General features: G+C 37.9%; 1 pseudogene; it reads right to left on the reverse strand.

The window, feature by feature from the left end:
- Nucleotides 1–3,258: 3,258 nt before the first annotated feature.
- On the reverse strand, nt 3,259–4,061 carry LOC110216944 (prohibitin 1 pseudogene; annotated as a pseudogene).
- Between the last annotated feature and the right edge of the window lie 7,716 nt (nt 4,062–11,777).

The raw sequence follows: 11,777 nt of genomic DNA on the forward strand, positions 1-11,777 counted from the left end.
ACAGATGACCCTGTTAATGTGTGGTATGAGCCTGTGACAGTCCACCTTCACTCCTACAATTTTAATTGGCAGTAAGAAGGCATTTAGTAAATGTAGGCTTGTGATCTGCATCAGCTTTTCCTGGTCCTCTTCTGTTGCAGAAGCTTTGACTCTGTAACAGTGTGTGGCTTTTTAACACTTGTAAAAAATCAATTACTATTTTCAAAATGTTGTTGGTTTCAGGAAAATCTTTACCTAAATAAAACTCTTCAGCGTATATTACTCATTATTAGGCCAGGACCTAGGAAGAGATGCCTAGAGACCATCTCTTCAGAGAGACTGAGCTCCTTGCCTAAAATACTAGGAGGAGGAGGAGGTAGGAATGAGCTGTTTCGTGTTTTGACTATTAAGTATTTTGAGTATTTAAGTATTACTTCCCAACAGATTGGAGTACTATACCCTCTGTTTCTCTCTACGGGGTTGCTCTGCTCTGGACCTCTGCAGGCAATCTGGACTTGGTTAAATGCTGAGGTAGCCTGACTTCTAATGAGAGAGGGGTGAGGTCTAGGGTCATTTTTCTTGCTCACTTCATTAAGCCCCCACCATGGGAACAAATTATTTAAAGTAGATTTTGGCTCATGTCTAAGTTACCCCAAAGTGGGGGAAGTAAAGAAGCACTCAGTGTACTATATGAATCAGGCATGGGACAGGCAGGTATTTCCTACACACAGAAGAAATGCTAAAGGGCACAAAAGACTTGCAGCATGAATTGATGGAAAGACTTTAAATAGTATCTAGTAACAACTTATAACTGTTATTACCATCTTCTAAGAGGCTGGCATCTCTGCTTTCTTGAAGCAGTCTCCCTAACCTCTTTCATGTGGGCTAGTAGGAGGCAGAGCACATTGTTTCTGTTCTGAGGATGGGGGTTCCATTGGTTAGGACCTTGTTACAAGTAGAAATAATAAATGAATTTATTTATAGAGTAGTATGGATCTAGTATTCTAAGTGCTAAGTTCCAGGGATACAAAAGTAAGAGACAATCTTTACCCTCAAGGAACTTACATTCCAATGGGGGAGACAACACAGATAAGGGAATGGTGGCCAGAGAAGGGTGCTTTGGTCTGAGAAATCACAGTGATGGTAAATGGAGCTATGGGAGGAATCATTGACATGCCTTTTCTAAAAGCAATGATATTGATTTTGTTACAATTTGCGGAGCAAGAAGTGGAAAACAAGGGTGGTGGGGGTGGGAAATGGTATGGGCACGTGTGGCAGGGCAAATAGCAAGAAAAAGTAGATGGGCTGAAGTAGGTGGGCTCTGAAGCATATCTAGTTTGGTACTAAATAGAGTCCCACGAGAATTTGTAGTCACTCACCAATCAGGATATCTCAGCCACAGCGCCAGACTTCTAAAATGAGTTGATTAAGTTCCCTAAGGTAGAGGTGTTAGAGGTCTAAGGAGCCTCAATCAGCTCCTCAAAACTCCCTAGCACTGCTGAAACCAATTAAAATGTCACTTGGAAAGGTTTAACAAGATAAATAAAAATACAACTTAGAAAATGTTAATTTGTAGATTTCTAAGTCAACATGTAGTCCACAGGGATCAGTATCTATTTCAGTTTGTCACCACTGCCCTAGGGAATGGTCTCTGGAGGGCTGAGTGGCTGCCTGATTTAATGGGGTGTGCTCTATGTGGGGAGTCAAGATATTGAGGTGCTAGTCCTAGCTTTTCCTCTAAATACTAAGGAAGTTCAAATTTGTTGTTGAGTTGTGTCAGACTCGTTTTCTTGGCAAAGATAGTGAAGTAGTTGGCCATTTCCTTCTCCAGTTCATTTTACAGATGAGAAAGATGAGGCGAATAGTTGTGACTTGTCCAGGGTCATACAACTAGTAAGTGTCTAAGGACAGATTTGAACTCAGGAAGATGAGTCTTCCTGACTCCAGGCCTGGCACTCTATCTACTGTTACCATGTAGCTGCCCAACACCACAACAACAAAATAAATGTTGCTAAATGAAGGCAAACTGAGTTTTAGATTTGGAATATCTGCTGTCAATGCTTAATTGGAGCTAAGAGCTGTACCTTTTAATAGAAAGGCATCGTTTTTACTGGAGGAAGAAAACTGTATGAATACTTCCAAGACTGAGGTTTTTATTAGGAAATGATTCATAATAGATATTTGTGAGGCTTAGCAGTGACATTTTTTATTCTTAAGATACTACTTAAAATGAAAACTATCATGCAATTTATTTCATATTTACACGTTGCATTTTCACAATTTATTAGGAGCTAATACATAAACTGCTGTATACATAAACTTTAAAAACACATTATACCTACAGCTGACAAAAAGTCCACACTAAAATGCCTTTGTGAGCATTTGCCGTGTTTTCTTCTGAAGTAGGATTCTATCTTCTGAATCAAATTACAGTTCATTTAACAAGAGGTGTTAAAGTGCTGCTAGACTTGGGTTAGTTATATCCCTGGAGATTTGATAGGTAGCTATTTAGAATCCAGTGCATAGTTGCAGTACATGTGTCATGCCCACTAAATTTATCTCATAGTATGAGGGGGCGGGGGTGTTCCCTGTTGTGTATATTTGAATATGAACTTCTCATAGTCTGTGTCAGAGTATTTTATTTTCAAAAAATTTTCTTACAACTTGGTATATTTTAGATAAACATTACTTATGCTACTCTGGAAAAACAATCTATTATATAACAAGAGAGAAATGAGATAAGATCCTTGTTTAAATATTGGCTAAGCAATATATAAGCTATAAAAATATGTTGCTTTACTTAAGGCAATTTCAATGCCATAAACTTGCCTTTTGAGTTCTACAGTAATTTGTGTTTTATTACTTTTGTATGATTTTAAATAATTGCACATTCACCATATGCACAATTTGAAATTTTTGCGTTGACAGAAACAAAAAAAATTCTTTTAAAAACCACTGGGTGGCATGTGTTTCCCCTCTTTCTGATCATGGCAATACTTTTAAAAATCTGATTTTAAAAAACTCCTTTTGCATCTATTTTCAAACATAAGATTTTCTAGGTTATAGTGTTAAAAGATAAATTTTAATTAAAGCACAAAGTTTTCTACAGAATATGCTCTATTTTATTTATTTATTTTTCAAGATCCCAAAATGACTTCAATTTTATTTCCTTTGTTTAGGTCAAATCATTAAATCTTAGTGATTTTGGGTGGGAGGACAGGGAAAAAGCTATGGATTAGATCATGGCTGAGTGGGGTAGGATCGGTGCAGCCGCAGGTCTCACTGGGGAAGCTGGAGGAGCACCAACTGTCCGGCGGGTAGGTAGGTGATGTTCCGAGAGCGGGAAAGCTGATACTCTATGTCCTCTGCGGCTTCCAGCTTGTGAAGCTCTATTAGGCCATCTCCTGCGGTGGCCAGTGAATTGGCAATCAGCTCGGCCGCTTTGGAGTCACCCTCTGCTGAGATGATGGCTGCTTTCTTCTGTTGCTCAGCCTTTTCCACTACAAATCTGGCCCTCTCTGCTTCCTGCCGAGCCACCTGTTTGCCTTCTACTGCCTCGGTGATCTCCTTCCCAAAGGTCAAATGTGTCAAAGAAGTATCATCCAGGATGAGCCCAAAAGTTGCCGCTCGCCCTTGAGGTCATCGCTTACTTGCCTGGAGACTAGTTCTCTCTGGGTGATCCTGCATCACATCGAGCTACTTGAGGATCTCAGTGGCTATGGACGGCAACACCCGCTCGTCTTAGTCCTCGCCAATGCTGGTAAAGATTCGGGGCAGCTGATTGGCAACAGGTCGGAAGAGAATACGAAGAGTGATATTGACATTCTGTAAATCCTTGCTACCAGTGATTACTAGGACATTCCGTGGCCGGGAATGGCAGTCAAAAATAATTGGTTTCTGTACCCACGGGATGAGAAAATGAGTCCCTTTCCCTACAACAATGTCTTGGACTCCATGGAACCTATCAAAGATGACAGCTCTGTGGCCAGCATCTACATTATATAAGGCAGAGTTGACAACTCCTCCTACAACAGCTAAGCCCAGGCCAAATTGCCAACAGCTTCAAACAATTTAGCAGCCATTTCTCCTTCAGATGGTCTTGGTCTTCTGTCTCTCAGACTGCACCTGCATAGAGTCCCTCCTTCCCTTCACCCAAATATGCTCTATTTTATAATACAATTAGAAGAGCTTCCAACTGTGCTAAGTGTTTATTTAGAGGTGATGGAATATTAAATGCCTTGACCCCTTTTTTTTGGGGGGGGGTGTCAATGTGTGGGGACCTCCTTATATGTAAACTCTCTTCATTATTGAAGACCAGCACCCCCTCTAACAGCCTTAGAGATGCCTGGGGTTATGAGAAGTTAAGCAATTTGCCCAAGGTCATACAGCTTGTTTATATCAGAGATAAGAATTAAATCCAGGTTGACTTCAAAGCTGGCTTCTGTCTATTTAGCCACACTGCTTTCTCATCTTGAACAAAATACCCAATAAACATTTGCTTTAAAATTTTTTAAAATTTTTCCCCCAGTTACATGTAAAAATAATTTTAACATTGTTTTTTGAAACTTCGAGTTCCAAATTTCCTCCCTTTCTCCCCCCCCCATTGAGAAGACAAGCAATTTGGTATAGGTTATACCTGTGTAGTTAAGCAAAATATGTCCATAATAGTCATGTTGTGAAAGAAAACAAAGACGCCTTTCCCAAAAAAACCTCAAGAAAAATAAAGGACATAAAAAAAGAGCATGCTTCAATCTGTATTCAGAAATCATCAGTTCTTTCTCTGGGGATGGATAGCATTTTTCCTCGTAAGTCCTTCAGAGTTGTCTTGGATCATTCATAGCTGATCATCTTGCAGTATTGATGTTACATTTCACTTTGTATCAGTCCATGCAAGTCTTTTCAGGTTTTTCTGAAAGCATCTTGCTCATCATTCCTTATAGTACATATTCCATCATCACATACCACAACTTGTTCAACCATTCCCCAGTTGATGGGCATGCCCTCAATATCCAATTCTTTGCCCCCAGAAATGAGCTGCTATAAATATTTTTGTACATAGATAGGTCCTTTAAAAAAATCTCTTGTGATACAGACCTAGTAGTGGTGTTGCTAAATCAAAGGGTATGCATGGTTTTATAGACCTTTGGGCATAGTTATAAATTGCTCTACAGAATGGTTGAATTAGTTCATAACTCCACTAACAGTGCATTAATGTCTCATTTTCCCCACATCCCCTCCAACATTTGTCATTTACCTTTTCTGTCCCATTAGCCAATCAAATAGGTATGAGGTAGAACCTCAGAATTGTTTTAGATTGCATTTCTCCAATCATTAGTGAGTTAGAGTATTTTTTTTTCATATGGCTATAGATAGCTGTGATTACTTCATCTGAAAACTGATCATATCTTTTGATCATTTATCAATTGGAGAATGGCTCTTATTTTTATAAATTTGACTCAGTTTTATAAATTTGAGAAATGAAGCCTTTATCAGAGAAACCTGCTTCAAAATTTTTTTTCATAGTTCCTATTGCTAACTGTATTTCCCTCCATCCAAAGCCTCCCCCATTTATTCTATTCTCTCTCTTTGCACCCTATGCCTCCTCAGAAGTGTTTTGCTTCTGACTACCCCTTATCCCAATCTGCCCTCCCATCTATCACACCTCCTCCCTTCTCTTATCTACTTTCCCTCCTACTTTCCTGTAGGGTAAGATAGATTTCTATGCCCATTGGAGTGTGTATGTTATTCCTTCTTTGACCCAATTCTGATGAGAGTAAGGTTCATTCAATCCCCCTCACCTACCCCTTCATTCTCTCCACTGTAAAAGCTTTTTCTTGCCTCTTTTATGTGAGATAATTTACCTCATTCTACATCTCCCTTTCTCTTTCAGTAACTCCTCTCTCACCCCTTAATTTTATTTAATTTTTAGATATCATCCCTTCATATTCAACTCATACCCTCCTAACTACCCTAATAGTGAGAAAGGTCTTATGTGTTACAAATATCATCTTCCTATGTAGGAATGTAAACAGTTTAACCTTATTAAGTCCCTTATGATTTCTCTTTTCTGTTTACCTTTTTATCCTTCTCTTGAGTCTTGCATTTGAAAGTTAAATGATCTATTCAGCTCTGGTCTTTTCATCAAGAATGCTTGAAAGTCCTCTATCTCATTGAATATCCATTTTTTCCCCCTGAAGGATTATACTCAGTATTGCTGGGTAGGTGATTCTTGGTTGTACTCCTAGCTCCTTTGCTCTCAATAAACATTTGTTGAATTGAATTGAACTAAATTAGTGAAATAAAAAGAAAAATAATAGCTATTCTAGGAGGAACATCTAAATATGTATAGAGATAATTAGTTATTAAGTTACTATAGACATACCTACTGAACTGAACTGAAAAATATCAAATATGGTTTGTTGTACAACACTGAGCTAAATTAAGATAAAATGATTATTTGCCAACTGTAGAAATAGCACAACAGTCTTTTATTCTCAACAAAAGCAAATTTTTACATTATGAAGTTTTCTTTTATAAGAAAGTATGAATAAAATTCTTTTCAGCATACAATCTTATTAAAGATTAGCTTTTTCCATTTCATAGAAACATGGATTTAGAGTTGGAAGGATCCTTAGAAGTCACCAAGTCCAGCTTCTTCATTTTATAGATGAGGAAACTGAAGTCCAGAGAGGTTGTCCAAAGTGGCAAGGTCTTTGGAAGAGGTGAGATTCAAATTCAGGTCCTCTGACCTCCAAATCCAGAACTCCTACTACACTATTTACTGTAATGTCTCAAATAATTTGATGAAAGATTACCAAAATGGAGAAACAAATTCAGTCAATGGCAGCCTAAATTTTCTGTTTTCTATATCCCATTTATCATTATTTGAAGTTAAAATTTTTTTTTCATAAAGTCAATGAATAGTCATGACTGGAGTATATCTAAATTGACTCTTTTAGGTAAGTCAGTTCCAGAAAACAAAGTTGCTTTTGTCTTTTTTCTACAGCACCAGATTTTAGAAATATTTGAAATAAAGGTGTTTTGCTCTCTATACTACACTGCACATTAAAAGGCTGTGTAATCAGTATCTTCTTGTCTTGCACATGATTTTTTTCAAAGTGTAATGAATTCTGCTTGAAAGGCAGGTTTTGCTGCTATGCTAGTGTTCTTCAAAAGGATTTGAACATCCTGAGAGAAATAAAGCAGGCCAGGGGTGCAGAGGCAAAGCCAAAAAATGTCACTGATAAAGAATGTCCTCTAAGAGAAGCCTGGCAATGATGAATTTCTCTTATTAACATTTTATTCATGTGGCAAGAACTTAGAATCCATCTACTTCCTCCCACAAAAGAACTTAAACATCCCCTCCCTCCATAAACTTTACTTTTTGTATAATTTCTAGGACTAACAAGAAATTTTTGGACGACAGTCAAGTCACTTAATTTTAGCAGAGTGCCTTTGATATTGACTTTCTTTAGTTTGAAACTGCCTGTTAAGAAGGAAATGTTTCAGAATTCTTAACGAAAAGGTTTTTGACCTCAGTGTAAGCACTAGAGGGCAGTAGTTGCACAGAAGTCACAAATGGTATTTCACTTTGGAGTCTTGGAGGAAAGAAGGAAGACTAAGAATGATCAACCTGAAGACAGTTGACTGTAAGGTTGATCTGATAAAAATGGTCTAGTGATTCTTTAGGAATGCTAATCCAAAAGAAAGCTTCAATAACCACTGCTGCCTGGAAGCAGTGAAAAACAGCAGAGCAAGAAGCACCTGCTTTTGTCTGTAATTACAGCTGGGAGCTTTTGCCAGAGAGTAAAAAAAAATCCACACTTGACTTTTCACACATTAGAACACGAACGTCATTGCCACTTACAGTTCTATTTGCTTTCTCTAGGCAGGTGATAGAAAGGTTGCTATTCCCAGGGTCCTGTATTTTTGCAACATTTAGGAGAGGTGCCCAGGAAAACAAAGCTTATAGCAGGCAGACAAGGCATCACATTTGAGTCAATTAAAACCTCTGAGCCTGATGGAGCCCTTTGGTTTTCCTGAGGCAGATTAACTCCAGTAACATTTACTTGGCTACAATCAGTAAACTCTACTGGGTTGCATTAGACTCTTTTGGCACACTCTGATCCCTATTGAAACATGATTAGAGATTTATCTTCCTTCTGCCGATAGCTAAGATCCAACACCAAAAATAGGTTTTTTGTATTTCAAATCAGGAATTAAAATAAATCTAAACTGTCAATTAATAAAAACAAAACAAGGAAAACTAATTTGGTAGACCCACATATTGAATTTTTATTGAATTATAAACTGAATAAAAGAAAAGATAAAATCAATGACTACTGTACCAATTTAGCCTAGACCAGTGTTTATATATGTTTTAAATTGTCAAACAGAAGCAAAATCAGAATATTAGAAATAATTTCTTGCTCAAACTGCTACTCAGGGCCTACTGGTTTTTGTATATCATGGGTCTTTGCTGAGCATATGATAAACTGCTTATTAAAATTTTTTGTGTGTGTTGATAAGTATAATTAACAGTAGTCAATGAATTCTTGGACAACCTTTATATTCATAGCTAGTTTCCTACTTGCTCAAGGTGAGTATCACTTAGTGCAGTAGTACAAAAAGCTTTTTCTTTTCAAGTTTATTCTTTCTGACATTTAAAAAAAAATTTGAGTTCTGAACTATCTACCTCCCTCTAACCACCCCCATTATGAAGACAAGAAATGTGATATCAACTATACATGTGAAATCATATTAACATATCTCCATGTTAGACATGTTGCAGAAAGAAAAAAAGAAGAAATAGAAAAATTATGTTTGGATCTGCATTTGGACTCCATCACTTCTTTCTCTTCATCATATTTTTCATCATAAATCCTTTGAAATTGTCTTGGATCATTGTGTTACTCAGAATATTTAAGGCATTCACAATTGATCATTGTATAATATTGTTCTTACTCTGTGCAATAGTCTCCTGGTTCTTCTCACCTCACTTTGCATAAATTCACATAAGTCTTCCCAGGTGTTTCTGAAACCATCCTGCCGGTCATTTCTTATAAAACACAATAGTATTCCATTACATTCATATGCTGCAACTTGCTCAGCCATTCCCCAATTGATGGGAATACCTCAGTTTCCAATTCTTTGCCACCACAAAGAGAGCTACTACAAATATTTTTGTATATATAGGCTCTTCTCCTTTTTCTTTGGTCTCTTTGTGATACAGACCTAGTAGTGGTATTGCTTGGTCAAAGGGTATGCATGGTGTAATAGCCCTTTGGGCATAGTTCCAAATTGTTCTCCAGAATGGTTGGATCAGTTCTCAACTCCATCAACAATGCGTTAGTGTCCCGATTTTTCCACATCCCCTCCAGCATTTGTCATTTTCCTTTCCTGTTTTTCCCCTTTTCTATCATATTAATTAATCTGATAGGTGTAAGATGGTACCTCAGAGTTGTTTTAATTTACATTTTTCTAACAAATAGTAATTTAGAGCATTTTTTCATATGGTTATAGATAGCTTTGATTTTTTTTCTTCTAAAAGCTACCTGTTCATATCCTTTGACCATTCATCAACTCACAAAATACATAATTTCAACAAGTTTTTGCTAAAAGCCTACTATGTGTAAAGTACAAGAGTCAGCATGTGTGGTTAATGATAGAGGAGCAGTCTTGGAAGACCTGGATTCAAATCCTTTCTCTGATACCTATTGTTTCATTCTGGGCAAGTAACTTCACCTCTTGGTACCCTTGGGCAGTGGTGTCTAATTCAAATAGAAATGAGGTCATTAAACCTTATGTAAGGATCCTTGCAGGTCATGTATTGACTTAGAAAACCACATATTAACATTATCTATGTTCTATTGTATTTTTATTTATTTTGTTAGATATTTCCCAGTTACATTTTAATCTGGCAATGTAGCCTGATGGCTATGTTTGACAGCTCTGCCCTAGGCATCTCTCTAAGACTATTAAATTTCTGATCCAGATGGGTAGAGGAAGTTTCCTATATGGTTGAAGTCACAGGTTTGGACCAAAAGGAAGAATAATACGTGTTGGGAATAGAATAATAGAATAAAATGTAGTCTCTATCTTCAAGGAGAATACTCTGTAATAGAGGATATGCACACCTAGCCCACAGCATGGTGCATGCTTGGGACATAGTAAGCACTTAGTAAATAGTCTTCAATTCCATCCAACAGCCTCCTAGTTGTTCTCCCTACCTCTGATCTTTCCCATTACAATCCATCCTCCACATTGCTATCGAAGTGATTTTCCTAAAGAGCAAGTCTGACCATGTCACTCCTGCTTGATAAACTCCACTGATTCCCAGTTCTCTAAGATAAGAGACAAACTCCTCTGTTTGACATTTAAAGCCCTTCATAGTCTGTTTCCAACCTTTCTAGCCTCATTATGTGTGACTGCCCTTTACATACTTTGGAGTCCAGCCTAACAGTCCTGTTTGCTGTTCCTCACATGATCATTTATTTTGTCTCTGAGCCTTTGCCCAGGCTTGTCTCTCATCTCTGCCTATAAGAATCCTTAGCTTCCTTCAGAACTCAGCTAAAGCTCCACCTTCAGCAACTCTTCTCCTCCCACTAGCAGTGCTTTCTGTGTGAAGTTCTTTCTATTTCCACTTAATTACCACAATGATATGATATCTAACTTTTTGGAAATTCTATTCAGATCCTTTTCTTTCATGTGTGTGTTTGCTTTGCTTAGGTCTGAAAAGGATGTACTGAGGCTTCAAACATAGCTGTCAAAATATTTTGGAGATCCTTGTTTCCTGAAGCTAAGGCCCAACAAGTAGGCTATGCACTGATGTTGACATAACAATAATCCTTTGCACTCTGGACGATATTGCCCTCTGGCAAAGTGTATTACCTGGATCAGCACCAGGTGTTCACTGAGGGATTTAGCTTCCCCTGTTTCCCAGCGCCATCCATCACATGTTCCCAGTCTCTATTCCTGTTACAGGAACACTACACTCCTGTTCCCATCACAGAACTCTGGTTCTGTACCCTGCAGAGTAATCATGACCCCCGAGACTTGAGAGAATGACTGTTCCCATGGGACCCAAGAGTGCTTATCCCAAGAAATGTCAACTGTGAGAACTGTCTCAAAACCTAAGAATGATTGTATTGTGGTCCAACCCCTTTCATGTATATAAGTGGCCCTAGCATCAGCAGCATTAAACCCTCCTTCTTAGTGGGAAGGGAGCTTCCATTTGCAAGCACCATTTTCCTCACTCTGAAATTAAACTTCTGTTTGTGTCCTGATTCTTCTGTCTCTAGCCTGCTTTGTATGGCTCCAGCCCTCCACAAGTTAGAGGCCAGTTCTGGTCCAGCTGACATAACTTTACTGTCTACTGCTGTAACACTTTTATTGTTGGTTTTTGTTTTGTTTTTTGCTTTTTGGTGAGGCAATCAGGGTTAAGTGATGTGCCCAAGGTCATACAGGTAGTAAGTGTCAAGTATCTGAGGCTTGATTTGAACTCAGGTACTCCTGACTCCAAGGCCAGAGCTCTATGTATTGTGCTACCTAGCTGCCCCCTGCTGTAACACTTTTAGCTTTTCCTTTAGGTATTTAGATGCTGTGTCATTTGGTGCATATATGTTAAATATTAATATTTTTTCATTCATTGTCTATGTTATTTTTCAGTATAACGTAGTTTCCCTGTTTATCTCTTTTAATCAAGTCTACTTTTGCTTTTGCTTTGTCTGAGATCATGTTGCTTCCCTTGCCCTTTTGAGTTCATCTGAAGCGTAATGTGTTTTTCTCCTTATTTGGAT

The sequence above is a fragment of the Phascolarctos cinereus genome, unplaced genomic scaffold (genome assembly GCF_003287225.1).
Source record: "Phascolarctos cinereus isolate Bilbo 61053 unplaced genomic scaffold, phaCin_HiC Scaffold_5;HRSCAF=322, whole genome shotgun sequence".
Classification (NCBI taxonomy): Eukaryota; Metazoa; Chordata; class Mammalia; order Diprotodontia; family Phascolarctidae; genus Phascolarctos; species Phascolarctos cinereus.